Below are 11583 nucleotides of genomic sequence, written 5' to 3'. Positions count from 1 at the left end.
TGGCGGATCTAGCCCCATGCTTGTTGGCCACTGACACTTTGCAAGGGTTCATACAATTGGAGATGAGTAAGCTCTTAAGTGAACAACCAACGATGTGAACTTTAGGACTGGACTTCTTTTGATGGTTGAGCAATTTCCTGCTGTGTAGAGTCATTATCCAGTTGAGTGAGGAATCTAGCTTCTTACCTACAGTGCATATCATCATGATATCTAAGCACACACAGCTGCTATAAGGCAGGGTAATTTCAATGCTGTTCCCATTTTCTTTGATCTTTCCTGTCCAAGTCTGTTGGGCAAACTTAAAGGCAAACTCCTGAAGCAGTCACTCAGGGCTGGATCCTTAATTGCAAGGTGCCCTTTGACTTTAGTGGAACCAGCTACATATCAGACCTTTGTTTTTACTGGCCAACATTTTCAAGTATGACTAGCAATTTTGGGGTGCCCAACATGAGACACCCTAAAGGAGCCAGGTTTTCATAGTATGAGTACTCAGCACTTTCTGAAAATCAGGGACCTGATCCAAGCCCTTTGACTTTAGTGAGTTTCAGAATAAGCCCCAGGTGTCTCAAGTTGAGTACTGAAACTTGGTTATCGAGTCGCTTTTTAAAATATCTTCTCCACTCAACCCTTCCATTGGCAAATTCTCATTGGCCAAATCCTAAGAGGTTGTGAGCACCAGAAGCTCCCCACTAATATGGTTTAGGTCCATCTTGTCCTCCCTTGCAGACATGTTGCAATTGCTGACCATAATCTTTTTGTAGGAAAAGTCTGTTTACTGCTGGTTACATCTGATCTATTGCTCTTAAATTCATGATCACCTCAGCTCCACTTAAGGATGAAATAACTTCCCGGTGATGATTGTCATGAGGAGAGGACTGGTAATAGGAGAGGAAATATGAAGCCTGTTGGTAGGTGGCTGGAATTCAGCCTAGACTTGTATTAACTCAAAAGCATTACCATCATGGTAGTTCTCTGTGAAATGAGATCAGCAGGTCTCAGCCTAGTTTCTGGTGAACAAGTGTCCATGTCACAAGTTGTCATGTTTTTACATAGGCAAAGAGCAATCTGATTGCTTTTATCTGAGATGAAAAGAAAGCCCAAATGTAAAGTCTCCATGAGACAGCACAGTGTGAGTGACTCACTCCTTAACAGCTGCAGTTTTGAACTAACTCACAGGGAGTGTCTGGATCGGCTAGGGTTCTGCCTTCCCCTTAAAGGTACAGCAGATAGGTCTTGCAGTTGCACGAGGACATCCACGCACAAATCCACCATCATCATTGAAACTACTTGACAGTTTAACCCAGAGGCCATGGACTGACTAAACCTTGGAAACTGAAGTGCCTTACTCCCAATGGGAGATTGTTAGAGGTACACTGACGGGACAGCATCAAAGGAAGTTTGCATTGCCACCAACTATGCTGGGCCTGTTTTATGGGCAAAGAGAGAACTCGGCTGTCAGTCTGGCACCTTTCACCTGTATTAAGTGTAAGCATAAAAAATTTATAATGAATATAATTTCCTTCTTTATGATTCACGTCTATCCTCTTCACTGTATGCACTTAATTCCCATTAACACTAGTGTGGTACTTCAAGGGAAAGACAAAGTCCTTAGATGATGTACTATGATGACTACACATGTTAACCATTTCCATGCCGTGTGCTGCTTACTTCTTCCTATGCAAGAAGGATAAAGCACACATGAAGAATTGATGCATTAGCTCTATTGCCTCTAAATCTTCCTCATCAGCAGTCAGTACTAATATGCATTCAGTACACCTACTCAGAATGATTTTAAACAGGGAAGAATAAAACCAAGCAATACATATTTAATGAGGTTCGATAGCTCCAAATTTACTTGTATTGATCACTGCAGAGAAAACCTGACTGTTCAACTGTAACCAGAGTAAGATTGCATGAGGAAGCACAAATAAGTTTCTTTGTACTACAGACAACTCAGGGCCCAACCCAGCTCTCTACCTGCAGTGAAACTGCCATAAATGCAGTACCACCACCCCTGAAACTGGAAACCAACACAAAGAGCCAAATCGTAAATCCAACTGCAAATGCTTGGGAATTTTCCTTCATTGACCACGGCTAAGTTCTAAGGGCCTCATCAAGGCTAAAGGAAGTCAATGGGAAGCTTCCAATGACTTCAAATGGGCTGTATATCAAGCTCTCAGGCCCCAGTTTAGCAAAGTATTTTAGCCCGATCCTACAATTAAGCACATGCTTAAGCCCCTTTGACTTTAATAGGAGTTGAGCACATGTGTAAATACTCCCTCGAGCAAGGATGTCAGCAATCCTTTGGTAGAAGCACCCCCTATTTGCTGACAGGGTCGTGTTCTCCAGTCTGCTAAATTCACAGCCATTTTAATCCGGCCCTCGAGCTCCCATTGGGGATAAGGGTTTGGAGCTTGCCCCGCTCCAGCACTCCAGTTGGGGAGCAGTGTTGGGGGCTGTGCCATGCAGATCCCAGAAGCAGCAGCATGTCCCCCCTCCACCTCCTATGCATAGGGGAAGCCAGAGGGCTCCACTCTGCACGCTGCCCCTGCCCTATGCGCTGCCCCAGCAGGTTCCCTTGGCCAGGAACCATTGGCAATGGGAGCTGCAGAGACGGTGCCTGCAGACAGGGCAACGTGCAGCAGAGCCGTCTGGCCACACCTCTGCATAGGAGCCTGAGAGGGGACATGCTGCTGCTTCTGGGAGATACTTGAGGTAAGTGCTGCCCAGAGCCTACACCCCTGAACCACCTCCCATTTTTAAAAAGACACTGCAAATGTACTGAAGATTTTTAAAAAGACAGGAAGTGAGGAACTGCATCCAATAAAAACTGCTTGGGGAACTTGGGCAAAGCAACATAATTCACACAAAAAAGAAAAGCGAAATTAATCTGTGACTAGTTTTTGGGTTGTACAATGCCTTGAGCACCTTTATGGCTTGTGTGCATGTTACAATCATATAGTACTTCCATCCGAATATCTCAAAGCACTGCACAAATGTTGGTATCATCATCCCTGCCTGATAGATGGGAAAACTGATGCACAGAGCAATGAACTGGTTAGCCTAAAGCCTCAGAGTGAGTCAGGAGATTACAAAATGGAACCTATGTGGCATATGCCCTGTTCTAACCACTAGACAATACTGCCGACCAAAGAAATTAGGAAAGGGAAAACACTCCCTTTCAACATTCTCCAGCTCCCACACAATCCCTCCCACTCTTCCCTTGGGTTTCCTCTCTCCAGAGAAACAGGTCTGTTGCTGTGCCCAACTGCTTCATGTGATGATCATAATGGTCCCTTCTGACCTTAAAGTCTGAGTCTGTGAAAGGCAAAATGAGTGTATCATTAGGCCATTGAGCTACCTAACATTATTCAGCGAAGCAGCATAATGATGAGAAATGGCAGTTCGGAACGGAACTAGACCTGATTTTCCTATCAGCTACACGGTGGCTGATCAGTAGTCACTCCAGACTTAATCAGTGGATTTATACTGGTGTGAGATCAGAATCGGGCCCAGCATCATTTAGGCTAGGCAGATGCAGTATTGACACACTCAGGAAAACAGGTCCTCTTGCAATAATGAGGCAAGGCAAAGGAAGTACCCTATGCTCCATTTAAACTATATTGAGAAATGCATTCAATTCCACCCTGTAATTGTCTCTCACTAAAGATTCTATTTTCCTTGGTGAAATTAACCATTAGAGGAGAATTGGGGGCAGCGGGTGTGTGAGAGAGACAGTGCCTGATTCCCCCTCTCACTTACACGTGTGTTATTTCACTGACTTGAGCAGAGCAACTCCCCACTTCCACTGGTGTAAGTGAGAAAAGAATCAGGCCATTAGGGAGCGGAACAGTTACAGCCGCTCGTCCTGTTTAATAGCCACACTGAGTCAGATTCATTAGAGGGATAAAAATGTCTAAAGCAGGAAAATCATGAAAAAAATGCTAAAGACTGGATCTCTATATTTATTACCAGAAGAATTACAGCCCTGGTGTTTGTAGAAAACACAGACATATGTATAAACAAAATAATTTCCATTATATTAGGTACATACGTATGTGATGTTACTACTCATGAAATATACTGGATTGACAGTCCTGGAGTCCTTGGATTATCCACAAGGTATCCCTCAGGCAGTGACACAAATACACACCTTGTCCCCTGCCCCGCAAAAGGATTCATTTACACTACTAAGGAATAGCGGAAGTACTATAATATGAAAGAACATGCCTCCATGATGTACAATTTGTTGTATAATTGTACCCCAGAATCTAAGTTTTCATTTGAAGATTCCAGGCCTGATGGTTGTGAGGATAACCCTAAAACAGCGAGCAATTTAAAGGAGGCCCTGTGATCTTCCCGAGTTTTCACAAAGCCTGAACAATAGCTCTGGGACATGTAGTCTCTACGTCTCCTGGATTGTTAACTTGGAAACCTCAATGTTACACAGTGGGAACAAATATTTAAAAATGAGCTCTTCAGTTTAGCAAAGAAAAGTATAACACAATCCAATGGCTAGAAGTTGAAGTTCAGATGGAAACATGGCATACATTTTTAACAATTTACTAAGGGCCGTGGTGTATTCTCCATCACTGACAATTTTAAAATCAAGATTGAATGTTTTTCTAAAGATCTGCTTTCGGAATTATTTTGGGGACAGTCAATGGTCTGTGTTATACAGGTGGTCAGACTAGATGATCACAAGTGTGCCATGTCCCCAGAGGTGAAAGTGGGTTTCATAAACAGATAGCTAAGGGTTAATGTCTCTTTCACCTGTAAAGGGTTAACAAACAGTGACCTGCAACACCTGACCAGAGGACCAATCAGGAGACAAAATACTTTCAAATCTCGGTGGAGGGAAGCCTTTGTTTGTTTTTTTGGGGGGTTTGCTTTGTTCCCTCTGGGCTCTGAGAGTGACCACATGTACCTACAGGCTCTCTAATCTTCTATTCCAATTTTGTAAGTATAAAGGTAGAAAGGCTGTATAGTCTTGTTATTTGTTTTCCTTTATTTGCAAATGTGTATTTGGCTGGAAGTATTTTAAATTGTATTTCTATTGGAGGAGACTATTTCTCCAATTTCTTAAGCTGACAGACCCTGTAACTTTTTACCATCTAAATTGCAGAGATAGACCTTTTACTTTTTTTTTGTTTTAATTTAAATGCGAAAGATTAGGTAGAAGAAGTTAAAAAAAGACTCTGTTGCTTAGCAACAGAGAAAGCAGCAGAGGAACAGCAGTTCAGGCAGTAAAACACCAGAGGGCGGCCCAACACAAGAAAGCAGGAACCATGACTACCAAGGACCTGAAACAGGAACTGGCAAGAGTGGATGCAGAGGAACACCTCAGAGACTCCGACCACAAGCGAGACATGGAAAGAAAACAAACAAAGGCCTCCCTCCACTGAGATTTGAAAGTATTTTGTCTCCTGATTGGTCCTCTGGTCAGGTGTTGCAGGTCACTGTTTGTTAACCCTTTACCGGTGAAAGAGACATTAACCCTTAGCTATCTGTTTATGACAGTGGGCCAGTACGGTGTACTGGTAAGAGGTGGCTGCTGGTACCGGCCCATACACAGCCACTGTTAAAGCATTACCACAGCAGCAGCTGGAGCCCTGAGCCCTTTAAATCGCTGCTGGAGCCCCAGGTGGCATGGACCAGGCAGCATGGAAGGGCTGCTGGGGGAGGCTGACTCTCAGTCCTGCCCGAGGCCCCACCCCTTCCAGGGGCTCAGAGCTGGGACCCCATATTGTTAAGTCTTTTATGTTACTTTCACTCCTGCATGTCCCTCTCTAGTGACTGGTCTTCACAGAGGATACTATCCCTACTATTGCGACTTGGAAATGGAGTTACTCCCTTATGTTAAGGGATAGAGATATGCTTTTGGTGCTCAAGGCTCTAGAGCTCTATCTGCATGGAGGATGTTATGTTAAATAGCAGCATTGTTAATTATTTTGCTGCTGATCATTTTACCAGAAATATCAAGCTCAGGTACTGTCATGGGTGCTGGAACTAGGGGTGCTGACAGTGCAGCAGCACCCCGTGTCTTGAAGGGGTTCCCATATATACAGGATTTACAGTTTTGTTCAATGGCTCTCAGCACCACCACTACAAAAACTGTTTCAACACTGCTGCATACTGTTTTACAGCTCCTAAGTTTTAGCAGGCAAAAAGCCACAATTGCCCAAAACCTCCAGCTTCCTCAATGACAACAGCTTCCATGGCCTTGCTGTTGACACAATCTTCGGCACATGGAAAACTGAAACAATGGGCACATCATAAAACTTCCTAACAGAGTCCCTAACAATACCTAGCTCTTACATAACACTTTTGATTTGTAGATCTCAAAGCACTTTACAAAGTATGTCAGCATCCTTATTCCCATTTTACAGACAGGGAAACTGAGGCACAGAGAGGTGAAGTGACTTGCCTAAGGTCAGCCAGAAGGCCAGTGACAGAGCCAGAAACAGAACCTAAATCTGAGCCCAGTGCTCATCCACTAGGTCACACTGTCTCCTTAGTCAAGTGTCTGGGAATACAGCAAAACCTGCCCTCTATTAAAATTAGAGATGGATCTGAATGGAAGAAATCCAGAACCAAACTTTCCCAAAATTCTGGGCTGATTAGATTTGAGGTTCACATCTGGGAGCACTCTAAGCACAAGCCGGAGATGTGAGGTTCAGCTCTGAACTTTCCCAACAAGTACAGCAAAGTTTGGATAGTGGTGATTTGGGGCCAGCTGATCATTTAAATGCTGGGCAGAAGAAAGGGTAGAAAAATAATAATAATAATCACCTGAACTGACAAGTTACCACACAAGACGCTTTAAATAAAGAAAGAGAAATTTCTTCCCTTCTATTGCAGGGAATGGAAACAATTAATGGTTAATATATTTTAAATCAGCTTTAGTGCTGATTTACTACAGCAATGGATACTATAGAGAGAGAGCATTGGGCTGAGAGTCAGTATTCCTGGATGCTTTTCTACTCCTGATTCTGCTACTGACTCATTGTTAGTCCTTGGTTAAATCACTTAGGGATGGATTTAAAAAAAACAACAATTTGATATGTGTCATTTGAAAGTGAAAAGCTATACATTGCACACCTATTTTGCCTGCACAGTTGCACTGTAACTGCAGATCCCCAACCACTGGATCTATTTGCTTGCGTATGGTATGTTGGACACAGAACTTGTCAGCTGCATGGGCAAATACCTGATATGGGCACCAGATTCAAAGCCCACTGAAGTCAATGGGAGTCTCCAGCCCTATGTTTACAAATTATTGGAAGAACTCAATACAGAAGAACCTTTATTGAACCTTCCATGACTTTATATGTGCACCTAGCTAACCCCTGGCCAAACTCCCAATCATTAACAAAACATTTTCCATTACCTTTTTGTGCCTTGATCATGTCAGCCCAGAGTATAAGTAACGAATCCTTTCATAAGTTTCATGTGTTGCCATGTCCTTATGGAACTGAAAGAGTTACTATTTAAAATACTGGGGTGGGTGGGAGACAGGAAAAAAAAAATCAAACCAGCATTTTTGTTCATCAATTCCGATTAAAAAATTAATTTCATGGTACAATGAACCCATACAGAGTTATATCTATTAAGGTCACCTCCTTCTAGGACTTCAGCTTACCGTAGGTACTGATGACTGTAAAACTCTTTAGGAGATAAGAATCACAGTTTCAGACTTTTCAACTCTCACAGTTTTAATGTGAGATAATTTCCCTGCCTCCTACCAATCTTGATTTTTGCCAGTGAGAAAAACAACAAAAAAATCTCTCAATTGCTGCATGGAGTTTTTAAATATCTGGCTTGAATTGAGGCTTTCATTGTCTGTAGAGGAGATGCAACTAAATATTTGCTTAATACGTCTCTCCCTCTACTCCGTCTTGAGAGGTGCTGAAAATCTCCCGGAATTGTCCCCTATAGAGGAGACAATTGCTACCCTGTTGGCAAAACAGAAAACCTTTGAGGAAAGGTCTTCTGAATACATATTTTGCAGCTAAATGTTTTTCTTGCTGTCTTTGGGCCCAGTCCTTGTTCAGTCGCTACTCAGACAAAACTCCCATTCATGTCAATGAAAAGACAGCCCTTCATTACCTCAGGAATTTTGAAAATTTGTTCGTGTATCCAGAAATTGGTAACATGGAATTGATCAAATAATAATAATAAAAAGGTTTCACCACTGGACCAAAGATGTGTGGCCACTTGGAAACAATTCAGAATAAACTGACGTCTTAGTTGATCTATTTCTCTCTCATCTCTGGCTCTTAAGTGCTTAGCCCTGGGTACTGTCAGATGCGTTGCCCGAGAGGAACGCAGCCATCTTAGTGGGTCATGAACTGAGAAGTGATGGTTGGTGTAGCTGGCTTAAATGCACTGAGGGCCATAAAGATCAGAGGCTTGTATTGGTCTCAGTAGTGACCTGAGATCCAGCATCAGTGCAAGTGTAACCCATTGGAGTGTGTGTCTCACAGGTAACTTTATGTCACTGGCAGTAGCCCTCAAGGGAAGTACCCTTTCTTTTCCCACTGCTCACTTGGCTCTGCCTCCAAAGGAAAGACTATTGGTGTTAGTGGGAGCTTTGGCTGAAGTGTGTTAATGGTCCCCCACTGTGCCAACCCACTGAGGATACAAGTCTGGGCTTGTCTAGACTAGCAGTCAGTGTATGGCAAGCTGGGTATAAATCTACAGCACACGGGCATGCAGTACATTGACTGTCCATGTGGATCCTGCTGCCATGCACTAAGAGCTCCCTAGTGCTCACTGACCTGCTCCCATTTCAAAGTGGAGTAGATCACAGCATATAAGGGAACTTCTAGTGCGTAGCACCAACATGCACATGGACAGTTAGTGCATAGCACACTAGGGGGCTGTAGATTTACATCCCAACCGCTGCATCCTATTTGTTTAGACAAGCCCTTTGTTACAGCCCTGTCTAGGAAATCTGGCTTTTTAGCTCAAGCTGTAGCAACTTGTATTTGTAATTCTGGAAGTGACTGGTTCAAGCCCTATTGTGTGGCCCTCTGAAGATCACTTTACACAAGCACTGGGTGTGAGGTTTCTCAGTGGTTTGCTTTGTGGAGGATGTCTGCTGCATTGGAGTTTCCATGTTACCTCCACCTCAAGAACAGCAAGCTTGCAATAGTCTAGTCTGGAAGTAAGAATAAAACACATGGATTGCTATGGCCAGATCCCTCTCTAGAAGGAAGGAGCACAGTTTCTAGAGCTGGTTGGAATTTTTTTTTAAGAACATTTCCCATGTGAGACCCGCCCCCTCCCATCCCTGTTCAATTTTTTAGTTTTCAAGAACTGTGTTCAGGAACAATTTTTTCTGGTAAGAGTTTTCAATGTCCAATGTTTTACTAAACACACACACACACAGTTATATGCAACTTTGGCCAAGATGAAAATTTTCCACAACTTTTTCATTGTGGTTGAATAGCCATTTTTCCTTATAAAAGTTTTTTTTTGGGGGTGGCGAAAGGGAAAAATAATTCTCCAGCTCTAGAAGTTTCCTTAGAAGAGACAGGTGAAGGAACTCATTGCTCAGCACCATTTCCGTTTGTGCATTCAAGATTAGTGAGGCATTCAATATAATTCCAAGATTTCATTTGTTATCAGTGAACCTTTTCCTTAGTCCCATTAGTGTATGAAGCTTAACTACCAATGCAGAATTTATGGAGAAGAGTAAGCGATGAGAGACCTTTAAATATGTAGAGATTTTGGATCCAATTTAGATAGTTCAGTGTTCTAGCCAAAACATAGCTGAACTAGCCAAACCTTTTATTTCTGATAAATTGGGTTTGAAATCTTGTGATTCCGAGTATTTCCTGTTCTGGACAAACAGGAAATAAAGCAAGAAGAGCCTTCCCTGTGGTATGTTAAAATTTCCACTTCTTGCCCTGACTGGCATTTCAAAGTGCAGAAACAAAAACCAAAACCAACCTACTATCAAGCCTTTCATGAAGTTGAGCATGCAGAGAAGAAGGGTTGTATCTTATTTGAACCCTATTTGGTTTCCCCACCCATAAATGATTTTGCAATAATTCCATATACAATTTGCTGTTAATGGAAAAAAAAATCCATAAAAGCCTGATTCTGTGTCCATTCAACTCAAAGGAAGGACTTCTATGGGCATCAGTGGGTTTTGGATCAGCCCCCCACACCTAACCCCCCCAAAAAATGTAAGTATTGAAATATGTTTTATGTGTAAATAATTCCCTTGAAATCAGGGAGTCTGTAGAGGCAGAACAGAATAATTCAAGCTACAAATAGGCCAGGATGTGGAGTTAGCACTCATTTCTTACAGAGTATTGTGGGCCCTTTAATGGCTACGCATATTCACAGCCTTAATTTTCATGTCTCAACTCAGAGATCATGGCTGATATTTTCAGAAAAGACAAGTCTTTGGGAATGCCTCAATTTCTGAGTTCCAAATTGAGACACTTTAAAGAGGCATGATGTTCAGAGAGTGGATGCTCAACACTTACTTAAAATCAGGCCCCTTTTAAGGTGCCTCAAGACACCTGAAAATTGAGAGACCTGATGCCACATTCGTTTTGAAGATCTTGACCATATCTCCAGCAGCATAGTACCTACTGCAATCAATGGGACTCTTTGTAAGTAAGGTAGCACTCCGTGTAAGGACAAGTGAATCATACCTGTAAGTGAGGAGATGGTTCCAAGATGCCAAGTCAGGATCCTAATCTAGACTTCTTTAGAATTCGGAGACATTAAGATGCATGAGTTGGGTTTGGCTTGGATATTAGGAAAAACTTTTTCACTAGGAGGGTGGTAAAGCACTGGAATGGGTTATCTAGGAAGGTGGTGGAATCTCCTTCCTTAGAGGTGTTTAAGGTCAGGCTTGCCAAAGCCCTGGCTGGGATGATTTAGTTGGAAAGTTGTCCTGCTTTGAGCAGGGGGTTGGACTAGATGATCTCCTGAGGTCCCTTTCAACCCTGCTATTCTATGATTCTATGGTTTGCATAGACATAGACGCCAGTTGGGAAATTGCGAGCTGGATCCAAAATTCCTCAAAGCTGGGGTTTGATCAGATCTGTGGTTTTCTATGGGCTTACCCCTATGTATGAGATGGAGCAGTCTCTGTTTAACATATCTAGAGATTTATTATTCACACTGGAGTATATGGGATCTGAAGGTAACTTGTGTGTATTTGCATTACATGAACCATAGTGTGAAAGTATCTAAAAGGTTTAAAAAGTACTGGACTGCACAAGCAATTGACAGACCAGTGGATAGTCAAAGCTGGTATTATTTTTAGTAACTGTAGCTGGGCTCTGTAACTTTGAAACCTTTATCTCTGGGGATAGCCAGCCTTCCTTGAACACAATGCATCTGGTCTGATAGATGGGCTTGATCCGAAATCCACTGAAGTCAATGACAGCCTTTCCATTGACTTCAGTGGGCTTTGGAGCAGGCCCCCAGTTTGGAAACTAACACTGGTCTTACAAGAGTCAATGTCCTTTTAGGCCACTGCAGGAGAAAAAAAAGCAGATACCTGTATATCACCAGAAAACTTACTTGACTGTCTGTGCTTGGAAGACAAAATAA

Source organism: Gopherus evgoodei, chromosome 19, assembly GCF_007399415.2.
Source record: "Gopherus evgoodei ecotype Sinaloan lineage chromosome 19, rGopEvg1_v1.p, whole genome shotgun sequence".
Classification (NCBI taxonomy): Eukaryota; Metazoa; Chordata; order Testudines; family Testudinidae; genus Gopherus; species Gopherus evgoodei.
Note: the sequence above shows the minus strand (reverse complement) of the source record.